Source organism: Ochotona curzoniae, unplaced genomic scaffold, assembly GCF_017591425.1.
Source record: "Ochotona curzoniae isolate NIBS_2020 unplaced genomic scaffold, NIBS_Ocur_1.0 scaffold_4505, whole genome shotgun sequence".
Taxonomy (NCBI): domain Eukaryota; kingdom Metazoa; phylum Chordata; class Mammalia; order Lagomorpha; family Ochotonidae; genus Ochotona; species Ochotona curzoniae.
The window spans coordinates 19,062,669-19,083,781 of record NW_024467118.1 but is presented as its reverse complement, the minus strand read 5'-3'; positions in this window follow the sequence as shown (position 1 = coordinate 19,083,781).

Sequence of the window (21,113 nt, the reverse complement as noted above, 5' to 3'; positions counted from 1 at the left end):
TTTCTGTTTCTGCATTTTAATTATGATATATTTCCTAACCCCCTTCACAGTTCTAAAATTAAAATTACTAAAAGTATGCTCAGGATTTTAATGGTATATAGACATAAACAAATATTAGGTACTTATACCCCACTTTCAATTATAGTATTAACAAGATTCTCTAAGATCTGGCTTAGGACATGAACACCTCCAGACCTGAAGTCTGTGGGCACTTAACCTCCAGATTTTTAGTACTAATTCCCCTTTGTAATATCCAACCCCAATTTCCCTCTGCAATATTCCCATTAAATTAGTTTCATAAAATAGCTTACATATACATCATTTTATTAATGTAAATAAAATAACCATTACTGTTGAGATAAAAAAAATCATAAAGATAATTTTTAAAATGTGGTGATGATATAAACAAAAGTTAGTAAAAACTAGTAAGTGATAAGATGGAAAAAAATCATTGTGTTAACCACCAGGACATCTAGAGTTTCCGCTGAATATCATGACCTTCATATGTCTGGGTTAGTTTCCTCTTCTCTGATATGGTAAGTTTACCCTTTAAAATGTTAAGAACTCCCTAGCTCTAAATTTTATGAAGCTTTACATCATATTCTCACAATGTTTTATGTTTTGTTGACATATCAGCAGGAAACTTCACACTTCATTGGAAATCCATTAAAACAATTACCATGTCATTACTGAAGACTTTTTAATTATGAGCTTAGTAACCTAAAGAATTCGCTATGATGGCAAGATGAGCTCTGCTAAGCATATGCCACACTGAGATGCACTGCATGGAGGGATGTCTTCCCTTTGGAGAATTTGAAGCTGTCATTCGCAATTCAGTCAGAATTGTTGATTAGGCATGACAGGAGAGCAGTCAGGGAGTAGGGGAAAGATTGATAACCTTTCATATAGTTTCATGAATAAGAACCCTGAAAAATGTAATGCTACTTTGTTTCATTTGACCTGATGCATAGTGAGAATAGACTTTTATCACACCAGGAGGAACTTCCCAAATTTAATGAGAAGGAATAAGCAAACAATGTGGATGTCAATTCACAGTTTAGAAAGGATCAGAGTCATGGTTATAATTCTGCTAAAACAGACTGTGTGCTTTGATGATAATTTCACACTTGCTCACCTATTTTCAGTTCAAATGTGCTATAGCTATCCTAAGAAGGTCATTGATCGGGTGGAAATTTTTCTTTTTTTTTTTTTTTTTTGAAGGTAACGTATAATTTAATGTTCCAATTTAAAGTCAAGTACAGAGTGTAGAAAATGTTTGTGTATGTCATTTAAGTAGCTTGTGGCAACACTTGCCTAACACCCTGATATGTTCCATGTCTTAATTTTAGGCAATCTTTCAGTAATTCATGATTTAAGAACTGACATTACTGGAGCAGATTTCTTATCTTCTTTCTTATTCTCATAATTTTTCTTATATATTAGTCAAAATTACTTGACTTCAAAAGTATTTACAACTTAGTTCAATGGAAGATAAGCAAATTTTGTGAAAAATTTTGTGAGAAATATTATGGAAGTTTTAAAAACACCACAGATATTCAGTTTTGCCTTAATCCTGTAATTACTAATCTGCTCTGGCAAATTTGTCACAGTATCTACTATCTTGAGCTATTTTTGCTTCCTGTGTGAAAGCAAAAGTTCCTGTATAATTGATTCTAAGAAACAAATGTGATAATATCAAATAATCTAAGCACAATTTTAAGTGTAAAAAAAAAATAGCTAAGGCCTGAAAAAGCACCAGGCCATTCAGAAATAGCTGTTTTTCTCTGTCCCTTCTTAATGCATTTAATGTCAGCTCTCTCCATCATTTCTCCACACTTGTCTAACATAAGAATAAGATTGCCCTACTTAGAATTGCTGCATCTTCCGCCCTGCAACCCTCGCCAGCTCTGTCAGGAAATCCACACAGTTCAATACATAACACCTAGATCTGAACTTCAGAGGGCGATGTTTAGTACAGATCCCAAAATAAAAGAGCATTTAAAATAAATAAATCATCTTAGGTATCCTGAGTAATTTCTTTACATCCAATCGTTTTATATGCTTTCAATTATGTCATCTATACTTCTCTGTAAATGTTTTACGCTCAACATCAGGGTGATGCTTATGAAAGAACAAATAGTCATACTCCTCATCCCTCTTATTCCAGTCTCTTTCTGGAAAATGTGCCACAACAAATGAAGCCTGTAAAAGATCTCAGTATTTAAAATACATAATACTTTTTCCATGTCATATTCAATCACTCAGACATTAACAAACGGCATAAACCTCAAGAGTTGCAGTTCATTCATGCTTACCTAGCAAATACCTATACACAATTTCAAAGTTGTTTTTTTTTTCAGTTACATTTAACAATAGGAAGTCTCTCCAAAACTAATGAAGTATTTGAGATTTACTTTACAAAACCTAGGATTATTATGTTTTTTTGATAAACTGTATTTTCTTTATCATGATGCAAAATACAAAAAGGCTACTTTCAGTAAATATTTGCATAATGTTTTTTCACTATGAAAAAATCAGTATATTGTTAGATTCTTGATTTCAGTTTTATGGCATAGCATTTGAGATGCATTACTAAAAATAGCACCATTCCTAGGTAAATAATATCCCACAAGAGTAAATTAATAAAATGCATGATGAAATTTGATGTGGGGCAATAAGCAAAATATAAACAGGTATATGTATTATACTTCTTAAACCACATTGATATTAGCAAAATAAACATAAAATAAAAATTTGAAGAAATCACAAGATAGTAGAACATTATACTAAAAAAGCATAAAAGGAAATTCATTCGGAACTGGACTTTGTAGGGTACTAGGGTACCTGGGAGAGCAGTGTAAGTTGGCCCAAGTGCTCGGCCCCTGTATCCCTGTGAGAGAACTAGATGAGGATCTTAGCTCTAGGCGTCGGTCCACCTCGCCCAGCCTCGTTTGAGGAGTGCACCAGTGGATGGAAGACCTCATGTCCCTCAGTGTTTATAACCCTACCTTTCAAATAAATTATTTTTTTTTCTAAAACAAAGAAAGAAATTCATGAACTTTTAAACCATAACAAATTCATTGAAACTTTACTGTTCATCATTGATCAATATTTAAATATACAGTTTACCAGTACAATTTTTCATCCTACATGTACATCTTTCTAAATATTTTGCTTGTCTATACCTGCAATGTATGTCATGATATACTTAAAGAGAAGAAGGTAAAACTTACAGCTCATCCTAATGAATGATACTACTGTAATAATAATATTGGGGAAATGGCAGGAAGGGAAAATGGGGAGGGAGAAAGGAACAGGAAAGGGAGGAATTGCCACACCTACACAAATGTACCATGGAAAAAATTTTAAAAAATAAAATTTCAAAAGTATATTATAACAGCATGTAATATGGTTTGTCTTCCCTAATTTTTGGTAATTAACATGTAGCACAAAAACCAATAAAGTGTGTGAGTGAAAGTAACTCTTTGGGATGTAATTATTGCTTTGTTGTTTGCAGCCCTTGTCTAAACTCGTGAGAATCAGTCATTTTTCTTTTTATTGCATTTAAATTCTTTTTAGTGGATGATTAAATTTGTGATTAGAAAGCAAGTTGGAAATATGTCACAAAAAGTAAAGTAAGAAAGGAAGAGAGAGGGATTAACTTAGGGAAGAGAGGGCGTGTGGAAATACCACTATGTTCTTAAACATTGAAGATGAAACACGTGGAATTTGTTCCCTCGGTGAAAATGAACAAGATAAGACACACGCAAAGTAAATCCTCTTCCATCCCATTCTGCACGTTCAGAAGTGTATCTACCTTACTTGATTGTTTACAGTAGTGCTGAGACACTTGCCTAATTAGCAGGTTGCTGAACTGTGCTTTCTTCAAAGCCCTAAGCAGAGTGGGTGGGTAGGTATCATAGTGATTAAGTGTTTGGTGTCCAGGCCTCTATGTGCTTCTCCTCCAAGTCCTCCATCCTGGGAGGCAACAGATATCAGTTTATGTAGCTGGAGTGCTGCTACCCGTATCACAGATCAAAACATAGGTCCAAGAAGCCTCATTTTGACTTGGTTTTATCCTATAATTTAGGAATTTCAGACACGGACCATTGTAGCAAATAAATTTCTCCCTTTCTCTTTCAGCTCTGTGTGTGTGTATATGTGTGTGTGTGTGTGTGACTCTTTCTCTGGCTTTCAAGTGAATAAAAATAAACTTGATAAAGCTGTATGTATTCTATTCTGTAATTTGAAGCTTAAGACAAAATATCAACAGGTATATATATTATACTTCTTAGATCACATTGATATAAGCAACATAAATGTAAAATAAATATTTGAAGAAATCACAAGTTGATAGAACATTATATTAAAAAAGCATAAAAAGAAATTCATTTGGGTCAGGAATTTGTAGGGTAATTTGGTTTAAAGCCAAACCAAGTTTTCTTCCTTATCTTAAAGGCTTAAATATCTTCAGTCTCTCTTTCTCTGATAATATTCATTCATTTTCATCTGAAATCAAGATTTATAGAGATAAGTACAGAAAGAGATTTTTCATCCACCGTGTCACTCGCAAAATGACTACATGATTGGAGTTCAGGCTATTCGAAGTCAGGGTCTTCCTCAAGAGTCACCCATGTGGGTGCAGGGTCCCAAGGCTTTGGTCTATCTTCTGCTGTTTCCCAGCCATTAGTAGGGTGCGAGATCAAAGTGGAGCAATTGGAACATGGACCAGCACCAGCAGGGGATGTGAGCTAGTACAGGTGGAGGCTTTGCTACCACATCATGGGGCTAACCACAAAGATTGTTTCTAAAAAGAAGTGGTTTGTCGGTGAATTCATAGGACAAAGAAGAAAATATTTTAATAGTTTATAATATGTAACCCTTGATGTTGATATGAAAATGTTAGCCGTAATTTTGTGTTGGCTGCACATGAACTGATATGATTTAAATTGCTTCCTCCTTACCACTAACCATGTAAAGGCAACAATAATTCCCTAGCAGTATGTGACAGAGTGTGTGTGTGTGTGATATGAGAACACTAGTGTTATAAGAATGTTAATGTTAATAGAGAATCTATTCCTTTTTACCTCTAATAATTTGTTCCAAATATGCAAGATATCTGTGTACATAAATTAATATAACGTGTGTTAAGTAGCATAATTTTCAGTTTAAGACAAAGCCATTAAAAGTAGTACATTGGAGTATTGCGTTTGTGCTTGTTTAGACAACAGATACACTGAAGTATTAATTGTATCTTCAAGTGGAATTTGATGTTCTTTGAAAACATTTGGCATTCACTTATTTACATTGATTGTGAACATGACTATTACCACTAAAGTTGCTATTATAAATGCACTTTTCTCTTTTCTGAAAGAGAATTAATCACCAAAGTGATGCAAATATATCCAAAATGGATTATTTCATTATTGTTTACAATATTAGTTCTGTCTTTTCATTTTCCCCTTTGTTTTGCTGTATTTTTTTTTCTAATTCCTTGTTTTTTTAGGAAAAAAAAATCTTGATTGGCTGACTTAAATTGAAAGAAAGATACAGCCCGAAATCTCATCTGCTGTTTCACTCTACAAACCCATCAAATTCAGGGCGGCACCAGGCTGAAAAACGGATCCTAGAACGTATTTCAAGTTCTCCATTCATGCGGAAGTTACCCAGCAACTTGAGCAACCACCTGCTGCCTCTCAGGTTGAGTATTAAGAGATAGTTGGAATCAGGACCAGTGCCAGGACTCAGACACTGGCACACTACTATTCGATGCAGGTGTCAGAAGCAGCATTTAACTGCCTTTCAGATGTGTTTTAATTTTCATGTTAATCTAATGATGAGATTGTATGTCAGAGATCTCAACATTCTACCTAAGGAATCATGAGTTTTACAAAGTCCATTAGTTATGTTTCAGTCTTACTTAAAAAACATACCTGTATGTATGTTTTGAGTATTGAACTTGAGAAAATTCATTATAACTGGTGTAATCAAGGCACAATCTTTTTGCTTCCATTTAATTTAATCATGGTTATTTTTCTCATTTTTTCCACTCTTCAGTGAATTCCTAGTTCTCTCATCATAGCGTATGTTTTAAGAGTCATTATATCCCTGAAAATTCTGTATATTCTTGTTGTTTCAGCATGAGTTACAGATAGGATTTGCTCCAGCTTTTAACATTCTGAAATATGTAACTTCATAACATACTTTTTAAAGGCAAAATTTAGATATAACTATTTAACTGATTTATTCATGCATTTATGTAATGATGTGTTATTTAACTAATTTTAAATATAACTATTAAAAATAAAACATAAAGCCAAGTGAACAAGGGAGTATATCCATTTGGAGGTGACACATCGCACCTTATTGGTTAGTCACGACTTTTGCCATTTCTATCCAATCACCTGAATTAGTTTAAGGAAATTATAATTACTGTATGCAATACAGTAGCAGTACATAACTGTGATTTCAGGAAATTGTTTAAATCCCTATTTAATATTTTCTGCTTCTTGTACTAGCAATGTTAGATCATTTACAATACTTTCACATCTTGCTTGGGTATTTTATGAATAATGACATCATATTTGACGATTTATACCAAACCATTGATATCAATTGCATTTGTGTTGAAGTTTCGTATGTAAGTAATCTGAACTGTATCACTGAGAAGGAAATATTAATGATAGTAAAGCTGAAGGCAGCTGCACATTTTCTGAACTTTCAATGTACAAATAATTTGATGATATAGATACAGATGAAATAGATATGTGTGCTACCTAACATTTCCATGTGTCAATTTCCTAGCCTGAAAATTCGGGCTAATTTCACCAATCACAAATGCATTGACAAGCATGAAACAAAACAAGCAAAGTAACTGACACATTGCTTGATTAGGTATATACATTTTATTACTAATTCTGTGACTTTTGAGCACCAAGTAGTTTATATTGTTTTGATTTTAAAAGCATATTGCTTTGGGGCCTGGTGCGGTAGCCTAGTGGCTAAAGCCCTTGATTTGCACAGGCCAGGATTTCATATGGACACTGATTGTCATCTTGGCGTGCTCACTTCCGATCCAGCTTCCTTCTTGTGTCCTGGTAAAGCAGTTGAGGACTGCCCAAAACCTGGCTCCTGGCTTTGGATCGGCATCAATTTTGGTCGATGTAGTGACTTGCGGATTGAATCCACCCAATGGAAGATCTTCTCTGTCTCTCCTCCTCTCAGTATGTCTGGCTTTCAATAAAATAAAGTAAAAAACTAATAATTTTTTAAAAAGCATAGTGCTTTATGATCTGACATAAACAATGAGAAGAATGTAAGTGAATGAAGTGATTAAAAACAATTGCCACGAGATAACCTTGGAATTGTCTTAAAATGTTTGTAGAATAATTGTGGAGCGTTTGGTTTTTCCCAGACGCTACAATGGCACACAACGCCACAGTGATTTTAAACAATGAACATCTGTGTTGACTGTGTTCTTTTTTACAATCATGGGCTAGTCATAAAATGCCATGATAGGTTGCACTTTTGTGATGTGGAGTTTGGGGTTTTGATCCAGACAGATGTGCAGTAAAGTCCAAGCTACATTAATAACCATGTGTGTGTGAACTGAGACAGATCATTTACCTATGGATTGAATTAATCATTTGTGAAGGGATATTAACAATAGCACAATCATAATAAAGCTAGCGACATGCAAGATATACTATAGACAGAATCTCCATAAAAATCTTGGAAATGACTTATTCAAAGAAGACATTTAAATACACCCAGTACCTGTCGACTGCACACTAGCGTTGTTCAGAATCTCCCTTGCTATGTTATATCAATCCGTCTCACACCCCTCTTTTCAATCTTTATTCTAACATATAAAAGACCTTTTAAGTAAAGCTTGCAGTATAATGACCATAAGCAGTACTCAAAGCTTTGTTTTTCTTTTGAGACATTAATGGGCAGGGGAGAGTAATATAAAATGAGCAGTTTGTAATATAGTAAGTGTGAATGTACAATCTTTAAACGAGCAATGTCATTTACAAAATTATTTTTTCCATGAAACATAATAATAAGAGGGACATGTGTTTGCCAGTTATAATATAGTACTTAAATACCCTATTCCACTTTGGAGTGCCTGAGTTCCAGCTCAATTTCTGATTCTAGCTTTCTGTTAATGTGAAGAATGGCATTGTGCCTTACAGATGTGGGTTCTTGCCACCCATCTCCAAGACACATAGTGAATTCCTTTCTCATGGCTTTAACCTGGCCCAACCATAGCTGTTGTGCATATTGGGAGAGAATCCTCTATTTGTCTTTAAGTAATAAAACGCATAAATATAATTTTACATAATAATAATAAAGCCAGTCCACTGAACTAGCAAAATATTAAGCCAGTGGCTATATGTAAGTGCAACTAAATATGTCTTCTCTGTATATAACGGGTAATTCTGGACATATTTCAATGGATTTCTTGACACTATGCTTCATGATTGAAGTTGGTCAAAGAATCATAGAGTTAAATATGGGAAATCATTGAGGACCACAATCTAAGAGGCATGGATTCATTTCTTTTTTCTGGCAGGATTGAACTCTATGCTATCCTCTTCTCATCCATCTAAATACTGCTCAATAGCCGGACAAGCTAAGAATAAGTTTTGTTTCACTTAATATCTTCAATGTACAATGAATGTCATGATTTATGAAATAAATAGGTACATTCAATACAAAATGCAGAGAAAAATTAAAGGAGTCATGGAACATCATAAAAATGTCATCTAATGGAAATATTATCATTAGTTTCATATCTTATACATATGTATGAGATTACATAGTAAAAGACCATCATTTTATCCTAGGCATTTGGTTTGTAGTTTATTATTTGGTTTATGGATGCATTTTTACTGCAATAATATTTAATATATTATTTATTTGAATTATCTGGGCCATTTATATGGAATATATTGAATTATCAGTTGGAATAATGTCTGTACTGAGAGTCTTATTTTTATGTAAGAATTTCCAATGTTGTTTTGAATTTAATTCCTACGCTAAATTCCAGACTGTTACTTTATTTTCTGATATAAATGAGATAAAGTATATTAGTTTTAAGCATTGTTAAATGTGAATATTTATCATATGTTATTTGATACTATGCTATATTCAATAAGAATTGAAATTATTGCAACTACTTCAAAGAAGGATATAATATTATTTCACCTAGTTGTAAAGAAACAGTATTAAAAATTTTAGCTACATATGTAGAGATATGATATTTTGTAATCAAAGAGTGAGTATGCTTAGATAAAATTGCCTATTTAAAATGATATATAAAATTTTTATTTGAAGCATTAAAAGTTGCAGGATAGATATTTGTTATTGTACATACAAAGCTTTTTTGCATTGATATAACTTAAAAATGTATACAATTTGCTGCTGCTTTCTCTATGAAACCATAAGCTAATATAACCAAAACATAATCTATTTTTATGACACATCGGCTCACTAAGCAAAATGCACTAAATATATATAAGAAAATTGCTGCCTTAATGACCATTTCTAAAATCCCATAAATTGAGCATACTGTATGATTTTGGACTATGTAATAGCATTCATTACTTAAAGAACATTAACTTAGTTGATTCTTCTATATAAACTGCTGTTTTAAATCCATGCAAGTATATGCATTGAGCATTATCATTTGTTCACACTTTCAGGAGCATGTGTAAAAATATGTTGTCAGCAACACCAGTGTTGCAGAGTACCCTACCCTGAGCCAAGCAGAAGGGACTAGGGTTACAAAAAAGACCACATGCAGTGGATCATTCTTGTAAAGAGAATGCCCATTTATTCAAAGTTGGCCTGCTCCTTTTATAATCTGCCTAGCTCCTCCCAGTATTTCCCCAATGCTCAAGCAACTCTCAAGCTCCCCTGAGGGCATCTTAAAAAAGGGGAAGCAGGGAAGAGGGAACTTGCAGTCAAGCCAGGGGCTAAATATATCAGGCCAAGATTGCCCATCCTGTTACACCTTGAGAAACAAGCTAAGCTGTAGAGTTAACCCTTGGGAGACCAGGGCCTACAATATCTTACATATGTACTGTGGCTTTCAGATCAGTATGAAGCGGCCATTTCAGTTATATCTTTTGTTACCAATTAGACATTTCTATGTTGTTATACTTCTTCCATTCATATCACACACCTACTCACTACCAGGAGGTGCATTGTGTTTGTCCCCTCAACTTGTCCTTTGTTTTTCTTCAGGATAGACCATAGACCATGTATCGATGACTACAGATTCAGAGGATGTATAAAATATTACAGTTTGTAAATGCATACATGCTTATACAAATACGCACACACACACACCCCACACTCTTGAAGCAGTATAAGTGATTATGCACTCTGCTTCCCCAGTTAGAAAAGAAAGAAAAAAAATATTGTTATTTTGCAAACAAAGTTATACAATTTAAAGAGCAAGGTAAAAAGTAATGACACTGAAAGGAGTATAATGAAAAGGGGTGGGGGGGTGATAACCCAGGGAGCAAGATAGATTTCAGGTAATTTTAGTGTATACAAGCAGTACAAATGTAAACATAGAAGTAAGAACCCACGTAATATGTCTAGGCCAAGGATATAGAAGGTTTGCTTTATTGGATTTTCCAGGATTGATTGTTGTAGATGAAAAGTGCTTACTTGGGACCATAGCCAAAGTTCAGTCAAAACACAAACTGAAACAACTGACGAAATCAGAGACTGACCAACAAAGATGGGTCACTTGGAGTCCAACGCTTCCTAAGCATTTTTGAACTGACAGTATAATGTCTCTATTATTCAAGATGTTTAACTGAGTTTAGAACGGAAGAGGCATAGTAAGATTTAAAGGGAGGACATTCACTTAATATACTGTAATATTTTGAAGTATAACAGCTGTCACTTGAATCATTTTCTATTAAATTAAGGCTCAATTAGTTTCTATACAAACGATATCATTAAAATATATAAAAGAATGAGGTTGCTCAGTTAAGAAGAGAGCAAGAAACATGGAAATGTAATGGCAATTTAGGAAATAGGTTTTCAAGAACAGTTGACAGGTGCACAAGGAAAATATGAGTAGCATACAGTGCTACTCGTCAAAACATGTGGACAATAATCTTATTGTAATTACCTTCATGCATTGATATTGATATATAGCAATAATTGACTGATAGAAATAGTTGAGTGACTTTATTATTGAATCATGGAGTGACTGAATAGTTTGAAATTCTGTTTCATGAATAAAATAAGTCATAAATATGACTGCACTTCTTATCTCAAATGCTATCTAAGTTGAACATTAAAGCATTCTTATTTTCAAACATTGGGAAGATGAATATGTGAGTATATGTTAGCATGTGTGTGTGCATGTGTGTGAAAACGAATGTTAGTAAAATGTTTATTTCAAAACCACAGAACAAGTCTCAATAAAATTACATTTGATTTTAATTCTCATAAATCTGCTATCAGACTCTAAACTTGCAACACTCTTTGCCCTGATGTATTTTTCCCTTAGTTCTAAGTGTATTTTTCGCCTTTTCTGATTCTGCTTAAGCAGTTATTCCCAATATCAGGCCTCTGACAGATAAACACAATTGCTGGATCTGATTTGAATAAATCTCAGTTTGTTTCAGATGGAGAATCACTAATGCCACAGTGAAATTTCACATCATTACTCACTATACTGGGGGTCAATTCAAATCTGGAACATGAAGGCTTGTCATTCACTCAGGGATTTATTTTTGCCATCGTCAAAAATAACAACTGATTTATGTAGGCTTTTATAAAGATCTATTTCTCCCTCAAACATTTTTTTTTTGATTGACAGAATTGCTTCATCTCTTATGTGCCCATCTGGTCAATAAAATAAAATTCAAATCACATGAAGGTTAGCAATTAAGTTCTCTATTAAAAATAATGGGGAAACAGTGTAGTGCCAAAAGCAAGGGCATAAACAAGGCTCACAGAGAAAAAGGATCCTCTTACTCTGTCACCCACATGCACCCTTTTGTAACCACATTTGAATGAAAGGGTTTATACCAGCCATGAAACCAGAAGCCTCTCTTATTATTCTCTCATTCGCTTCATAGGCCCGATATTTTTTTCTTGAGCTGTCAGAGTGCCAAAGGGATGAATGGCTTTCAGATCTGAGCCCAAATGAAATGAATCTGAATACCTGCACAATGTGCTAAGGGCTCTGGGTTCATAAAGGCTCATGCACAACCAGATTTGGGCACAAGCGCCATGTGTTTGTCCATAGATGCCCTGGACTCCACCACAACCACACATACTCTGTCTTTATATTGAAAATTATATATACCCTATTTGTACATGTACTATGTGAATACTGAAAATAGGCCTTGTTTACAGGGAATATAGTGCAAACAATAAACTTGTGATCATATTTGTGTATTATGTCCAGGAACTATTAGAGCTTCCTCAGAACTATAACATCTTGCTGAAATTCATCAGCAATGAAAAATTAATAAATATAAGTCAGAGTAGAACATGAAATCATAACAGAGCAGACTAAAATAACTGAAACTGCTACTTCCATCAACTTATTTGAGTGGAACTAATAGATAGTAGCAACCATGTGCTGAAGAAAAGCAAAACAAAATGAAAGAAATAATGAAAAATGAGAAGCAATGTGATAAATTATTTCATTTTAGAATTAATATCTTTTGAAATGCTCCTTGAAAACTGTGCATGGTGAGTCGTGATGGAATGATAATGGATAAAGAACAATTCTCTTACTAACAGCTTACGTGTAAGAATGCCACCTTTAAAATCCAGTGAGGATACAGAGAAATTATCTCTATATACATATTGGCAAGAAACAACATTGCATAAGTTAACAATTCTGAATTTTTCTCTGTAGTTTAAAAAACAAATAGACTCGTATTTCAACTACACATGTATCTTGCAATGTACATTGTTTATAACACCTGAAAACTGAAAACTGTTCTTCAGCAAGTATCAAAAAATAAAAAAAAAAATAAAATTAGCCAAGAAATCAGCAAAATACAGTATTTTGCCTTTCCTTGTAACATCTTACTAATTTTAATTCAACATCTGTTCAATGACATCTAAGACTATATTTTGAGATGTGAGGCAATTTGTTTTTCCACGAATTCTTTACTTGTGGCACAGGATGTTCCTATTAATTGTGATTTGTAAAGGAAGCGATTAACTCAGGGCAGATGCTAAGCAGCATGCGTATGAGACTCAGGTTCAGACATGACACAGGAAATTCACAAATGGGCATGGGTGGCCAGATGGTATTAGCATCTGAAAGATTTATTATACTGACTTGGCAATAAAACATGTGTGATCACTGATTCAAAATACAAAATTTGTGCAAAAAAAAAGTTTACATTAAATAAATTTATTCTATTCATCAGAAGTAACATATTACTACAAACTTTCTCTTCTCTTTTACAATATCTCAAAACTAAAAAATGAATCTCTCTTTTACAGCCAAGTTCCCATTTGTTTATGGCAAATCATGCCTATATAAACACATTTATGCTTAATACATGCATAATTAACCAGATGTTGCAAGAGAATAAAATTAAGAGGTATATAAGTGTATGGTTTTCTTAATTTAGCTAAATGAGTTAGTTTTTTAGTTCTATACTTAATGATGTTTAGATAAAATATATACATATATGTATATTTAGATAGAATATTATACATATATGTATATTTAGATAGAATATTATATGATAGAAAATTACATATGATAGAAAAGTATCACAATTTTCTATTATATGTAATATTCTGCCTATATATCTAGATCTATATATATTAGATATATATTAGATATATATTAGATATATTATATTAGATATTATATATCTAGTATATCTATCTAATATAATATTAGATATTATATATCTAATATAATATTAGATATTATATATCTAATATATCTATCTAATATAATATATTATATATAATATTAGATATTAGATATATATTAGATATATTAGATCTATAATATATCTAAATCTAGATATATTAGATTGGGATATGATGTTGACAACTTTTTGTCAGAAAATGCTAATCCTACTTTGAACTAGTATTGTTAACTAGGTACATATGTGGAATCATAGCATGTAAAAACGTTCCAAGTGGAAGCAATAAAGTAAATTTTTCTGAGATATTTTTCTACATTTAGATCTTCCATTTAGTTACTTACTCTTTTACTGTTTCTCCTAAAATTACACTCATATACATGAAGATTACCCAGCTCCCTTCCCCATAAGATTCACCTTTCTTGGAGTTTTGTGGCAATTATTGAATACCTCTGTAACCAAACTCCTCCCGGTCTACCAAAGGGAAGCAATAAAACTAATTGTATTCCATTTAGCGGTTAATGAAACTGGTACATAAATAAATCATTTATGTAAGCTATGTAACTGTAAATAAGATAGTTCATTATTCAGCCTTTTATGAAATAAGTAGGACTAATAACTAACTTGAGAGAAAGCTAATTTTAAAACAAATAGTATAACATAGAACATAACTTAGGAAAATGGATAGGATATAATGCACAGTATTGTTGATGTTAACATAGAAGCCTGTCAAAATTTCGCCACAGTATGAGCATTTTTTCCTGGCACAGCCTAAATGAAAGTATTTCAGACTTCTTAGAACACATAGTACAAACACCAGTAGAGATCTATATACGTGCATGGATGTTTAGATCTAATAGAAAAGTTGGAAAAACAGGAAACAATTTTAAATAATCTAGGGAAGAGTCTTGCAGTTTTTGCTCTGTCCTTTTATCAGACTGGGATTTTTCTACCTAACAATGTATTAAAGACAGAATTATGCTCAAACAGCATTATCCATTATCAAGCACCCAGAAGTGATCTGTGCATTTAGACATAAATATCAGGACTATAATCTTAATACTAGTATGGGAAGTGTACAATGGTGCAGTTAAAAATTCAATAATTACTGACAGGAAAATGAGTGTATGTAATTATCTTTATGAATTATAATAGCATTATTTAAAGTAGATTTCTAGTTCATCAAAATTCTATGTTGTCATATAAGGCCACAATTGGTTCCCTTATACAACTGTAGTCGAATCATAAAAATATCACATCATCAGTTCATAGTCTAGAAATCCTGGGAGTGACCAATACATTTCAGTCGTCTGCAATATGGAAAACTAAGGTGATTATGCAGTGATGAGAACCAGGGAGTAAATCAGTTATTGCAACTAAATCTAGTTATTAATAGTGTAATGTATTTTCTCCCAAGCATCTAGTTTAAAATCTAAAGCTTAAGCCACAATAAAGCTTATTTTCTGTGGAATACACATTTATATTTTGAAATGTCTGGTCTGCTTTCAGGTGTTATCCCAAGATGTCTCAGCATTCAAAAATGTATGTCAGTACATAGATAGAATATTTTTTAGCAAAGCTGGAATTTTAATGGGTGTATGTAAAGAGTAGCTCACAAAAATAAACAGTCTGTTTTATTTTTGCTAGGGTATTGTTTTTAAATATATTTTAAACTGTAAAGTGCTCATGGCGTATAAGATGCTGATATAGAGTAATCTTTTATACCTTCTTGCGGTAAATGGGTTTAATCCAAGGTTTAGCTCCTGACCCTTTTGCCTATCAAGAAGAAAATCAGTGATAATTTAAATACTCGCATTTCTGCTTTGCATGTGGGTGGACACTGTTGGATTCCTGGCTTGTGGCTTCTGCCCAGACCTTGGCCATTAGGGACATTGGGAAATGCAACTAGCAAACAGGAATTCTCCTTCATTGTCATTATGTTTCACTTGTATCTCTCTTCTTAACAAGTAAATAAATGCAGAGCGTGATCATAAAATGAAATAGAACTATGTGCGTGTGTATGTAAACTGGCATTATTTAATGAAATAGAACTATGTGCGTGTGTATGTAAACTGGCATTATTTAATGACTATTTACAGGATCTATCCTATATTCCATTAGTAGGTTTTCCTTGCTTTCCGACATCAGTGAATGAGGTAAGCATTATTGTTTGGAAGAAAATAATGGGGTGATTATATATTTTGTTCAATATCATGTAGGTGGAGACAAGGCTTAAAATACAACTCTGAAGGTATGCTAAAACTTATAAATTATATATATACATTTCTTACCAAAATTTCTCTGATAGTTTACTGAAGACCATGCTTCTACAATCTAAATACTAATAGCATTCTCACAGGAACCGATAGAAAGAATCCATGTTTATCAGGCCCAGTGCGGTGACCTAGCAGCTAAATTCCTTGCTTTGTAAGTGCCAGAATCCCATATGGGTGCCAGTTCTAACCCTGGCAACCCTGATTCCCATCCAGGGCCCTGCTTGTGGCCTGGGAAAGCAATCCAGGATGGCCCAAAGCCTTGATATCCTGCACCTGCATGGGAGACCCAGAGAAGGCTCCTGGCTTTGTATTGCCTCAACTCCAGCCATTACACCTGCTTGGGGAGTGAATTATTGGATGGAAGATCTTCCTTTCTGTCTCTTCTCTTCTCTGTATATCTGACTTTACAATAAAAGTAAAATAAATCTTTTAAAAAAAGAATCCATCTTTATTGGTTGCCACAAATAGATAGAATGGGAAACTATTTATATTGAAACATAAAATTACAATAGATGTTCTATTCCAATGGATGTATTGACTTGTGCTTTGATTCTAAAGGATTAAAAGTAGCCCATGATCTAGCAAAAGTCATTCTGATCTTTTGATTCTATCTCTTAATGAAAATGCATAGTATATGCCAAAACTGAGGAAAGTATGATATGAAATGTCATTCAATAATTTCTCTATGTTCCCACGAAAATGCACTCTGCGTCTATGATTTCATCATGCTCCCTTTCAATTTCAGCTCTTTGTCTCCAAGATACCAATCAATCCAATCAGCTCATACTAGTCAGTGATTTTCATTATGATGACCATCTCAATCACTAATAAACTCATGTCTACAGCTTGATTGACTTCTAAAGATATAATTTGACCAGGATAAGTATAACGTGTTTATCTCTGAATTGTTTTCAATTGATAACAAATCTTTTGCAATAGCCATGAGAGGACAGGCATAACAGAATACTTCTCCCTACTTAATTGTTTTCTGCTGATTATCTCAGTACATAGAACAAAAAAATCAATCAAGTATTTGCTGAAATAAATTAAGACATAAGGGTAGAATGCGTAAAGCAAGGCTGAAAGAGGCCAACCAATGAGCATTTACAGGATGAAATTATCACAAATTCAAAGACTTGGGTGCAACAATACAGCAGAATAGAGCAAGAACATGTTAAAGAGAAGGAGAAGGATTAGTGGAAGAAAAGCAGAGAGGGTGTGATCCCGGGAAACAGGAGAAGATAGGCCAATATCGGAGGGAAAACTGTGCAAGGGGCCATGCAGTTGGGGCAGATGGCATGGAGGTGTGGTGAGCACAGTTCCTGGGTTACCAAGGTTACAAGGAGTTTCCAGCTGCATGGCAAGGCCCGACAAAATGTCTCTAACATCTCAATGCTGCTTCACCCCATTGTAATGAGCCCTTGATCACCTCTCTGCTATTTCATGGAATGTACTTGAGGATGTTGTTTTTCTACAAATGTGAAATGATTTCTGCAACTGGAAACTGATTTTATCAGACACATTATGTTAAAAGGGGTTTTAGCAACTTATGACAATGAGCCACAGATAAAAGCATAGAGTAGCATAACTGAGCCTATATTGTTCCCAAATGTCTTATTGTGTGTTCACTTATGATATGGAACTTACTCTAAGCTAGCTTGATAATATCTTGGAACAGATAACAATCACAGAGATACAAAGAATTTGTTTACAGTGCAGCCTCAAACTGTTACAACACATGAAATGACACCTTTTATCTTCCCATCACCTAAAGCAGAAAAATATATGGGGCATGTTCTAAAGGCAGAAAGAAATGCTGTGAGACCCTAGAGGAAAATGGTCTAGAACTTCTACCTTATACTGGCACTGGACAGAATCAATAAGGTCGATCCATAGAGCTGTGGATGACACACCTTAACAACCACCCTGAGCTGGAGAGTGTGCGGCTTGAGTTGCAATGGCAAGGAGCCAATGAAGAGGCACAGGCACAGTGAATGAGATTACCGATGCCTCATCCAAAGAACCAGAGAATATTTCAATGTCAAAATTCACTGATAAACACATTGAAGGACTGCCAATTAAAAAAATATGTATATCAAGCTCCTTAAAAAGAAGAAGTGCATACAGGCTTTCAAAGGATTTAAATTATGTATACGTATCACACAGGAAAGAGCAGCATTGATACAAAATCAAATGGAATTATTAAGAAATGAGGAATACAAGATGGAAATTTAAAAATCCAATGTGAAGCCTCAATAATAGAATGAAAGAGATAGAAGAAAAATATCAGAACTGGAAGACTGCTCCAGCAAAAGTTTTTTCTTTCTTTCTTTTTCTTTCTTTTTTTTTTTTTTAATAAATAAAAAAGCTGAAGAAGCAGCTGACTAAAACTAGGTAAAAGTGTCAGGTGATACCATCTAGAGGCCAAAGGTTATGGTTCTTCCTGAAGGCTTGGAAAGAGAGGCTGTTGGAGGATGCACTGAATGAAAAGATAAAAGAGAATTTCCTAACATAGAGAAAGAATGGGGAATACAAATATAAGAAGGGCAAATCAGGAATAGATTTTACAAGAATCTATCCTTACCATGATATATCATAATCAAGCTCTCTCAAGATGAACACAAAGAAAATAAATTTAAATCTGCAAGTGGGAAAAGTAAATCAAGTTATACAGGAACCCCAATCAGAGAAAACTCTATGGGTCAGAAAAGAATGCAGTGGCATAGTCCAGATCATAAAAGAAAAAAAGAAACCCATGATAATATACCCAACAATGCTTTCCTTTTTAATTAAAAATGCAATAAAATACTTACAATACACACAAAAAGTGAAAGGCTTCACTTCTACAAAATCTGTCCTACATTTGTTGTTTAAAGACTTGCTGTCAGAGAGTACTAATTGGAAACGAGGATATTAATCCACAGTCCACAATAGTGAGGGTACTGAAACAACCTGTATGCCTGTCAAGAGAGAAATGGTTAGGGAAACTGGTAGCATCTACTCCATGTAATATTACTCAGCCAGGAAAAATAGTGAGATTCTACCGTTTTCAATGAAACTGCTCCAACCAGATATCATCATGGTTAGTGATATAAACCCATTCTAAAAGGATAAGTAGCATATATTATCTGTGATTTAAGGCAACCTTCATGGAATTACAAAACAAAAAGTTATGTAGGTAAGCATGAATATACTTGCATTCTCATAGAGGAACTGTATAATGGAGACTGGCATACCAGGAAGTGAAAATGCATTGCAGCATACATATCTACTCCTGAATAAAAGGAGAACCCACAATGAAATTGTTAAATATACCTTGACAATGTGCTACTAGAATTCCAACAGTGTCAATGCCTATAATAATATGATGGAATGTTGGGCTTCTGACTATTGCTGAAGGATTATACTTCTGTAAACTATTTGGGGGAAAATGGTGGAGGCAGAGATTGGGAAAGGAGGAAGAAGAGGTGAAAAGAGAAATCCCTTTATATAAAAAATCATAAGATGGAAAACAATAACAATTAAAAATATATTCACACACACAAAACAAAGACTTGTGACATGAGGAAGCATGGCTTATTCCAAAAATAATTTCAAAAAAGGAGGATATATCTAAAATTTCATAACATCCCATCCTAGTCTCCCTGGGCCCGCTTTCTACACCCATCCTCTTCCTTCCTTCTTTTATATTTTTTTTTTCTAATTCAGAGTCATTTGTAACACCTATGAAAAAGTTTTGATTTAGGATTTAAACTAGGAAGGAATCTTATTACTGGCATGATTCCTTCATTTGTGCAACATATACATTAACGTTTTTATAATTCTAGTTGTTCACTATTCAGTGGCCGATTATTTTTAATATTCTGTAATCTCACAACAGTTTTGTTTCAATTACTTTCAATAAAATGTAATTTATTAAAATTGTTGTCACAACTATTTACTGGGCATGTTAGCCATGACCTCACAAATTCTTCAGTTACTTTGCCATAAAATTTGTTGTATTTTATCTAAATGTGAAGCAACTCATTGATATTTTAGAAGGAACATGACTTCCGAATAAAAGTTAATTTAAAACATACTATTCCTAATTTGTTTTGTTTCTTAAACTGTAGAAAAGAAAATGAATAATAGCTAAATGTTGGTAGCACCTTTCTAGAGGTGGAGTAAATAATAATTCAGCAACTTTTCTGAAGCATATTAGAGATAGTAAATCAGTGCACTGAGCTATTTCCATCACCATGTGCTTAAGTACAGAATTGGGGGGAATGTTCTCTTGCATATTTTCATAACCAATCAAAACTGAAAGTTGTTTTAGTAAATAAATGAGAAACATAAAGGACCTTAAGGGAAGCAACTAGAGAAAGTGTGATAGTGGACTGAATAAGAAGCTTATCAAAAGACAAAAATGCTGCAAGGAAGAGAAAGAACCTGTATGGAAGTAGACATGAGAGGCTTTTCAACTAGGTCATGTTTTTAGTAATGTTTGGACCATGCCCAGAATAGACTGCTACTAAATATTTAAAAACAAGGATGTGTGTATATGTGGCTGTGTGATTGCTTATGCATGAGTGTTGTTTGCAGAGCCTAAGTTGCCTTATGTTTAGGAATTGTGAAGTTGAGGGTGTGGGCTTAATTAAACAAATTTGGGTTTACCCTCTGAGATTTCTACCTAAATTGTTGAATGCAAGTTTACTTCTTCTTTGTATTTTCAAATATTTATTTATCTTTCTTGGAAAGTAAGATACAAAGAGAAGAGAAGAAACATAGAGCAAGATTTTCCATCTGTTGATTCACTCTCCAAGTGGCTGCAGTGGCCAGTGCTGAGCCAATCCAAAGCCAAGACCCAGCAACTTCCTCTAGGTTTCCCATGTGGATGCAGGATCCCAAGGCACTGGGTCTAGCACAAAAAAACTTTGTGTCTGGTAGCCAGGTAATCAGTATCTTCAAAATTATT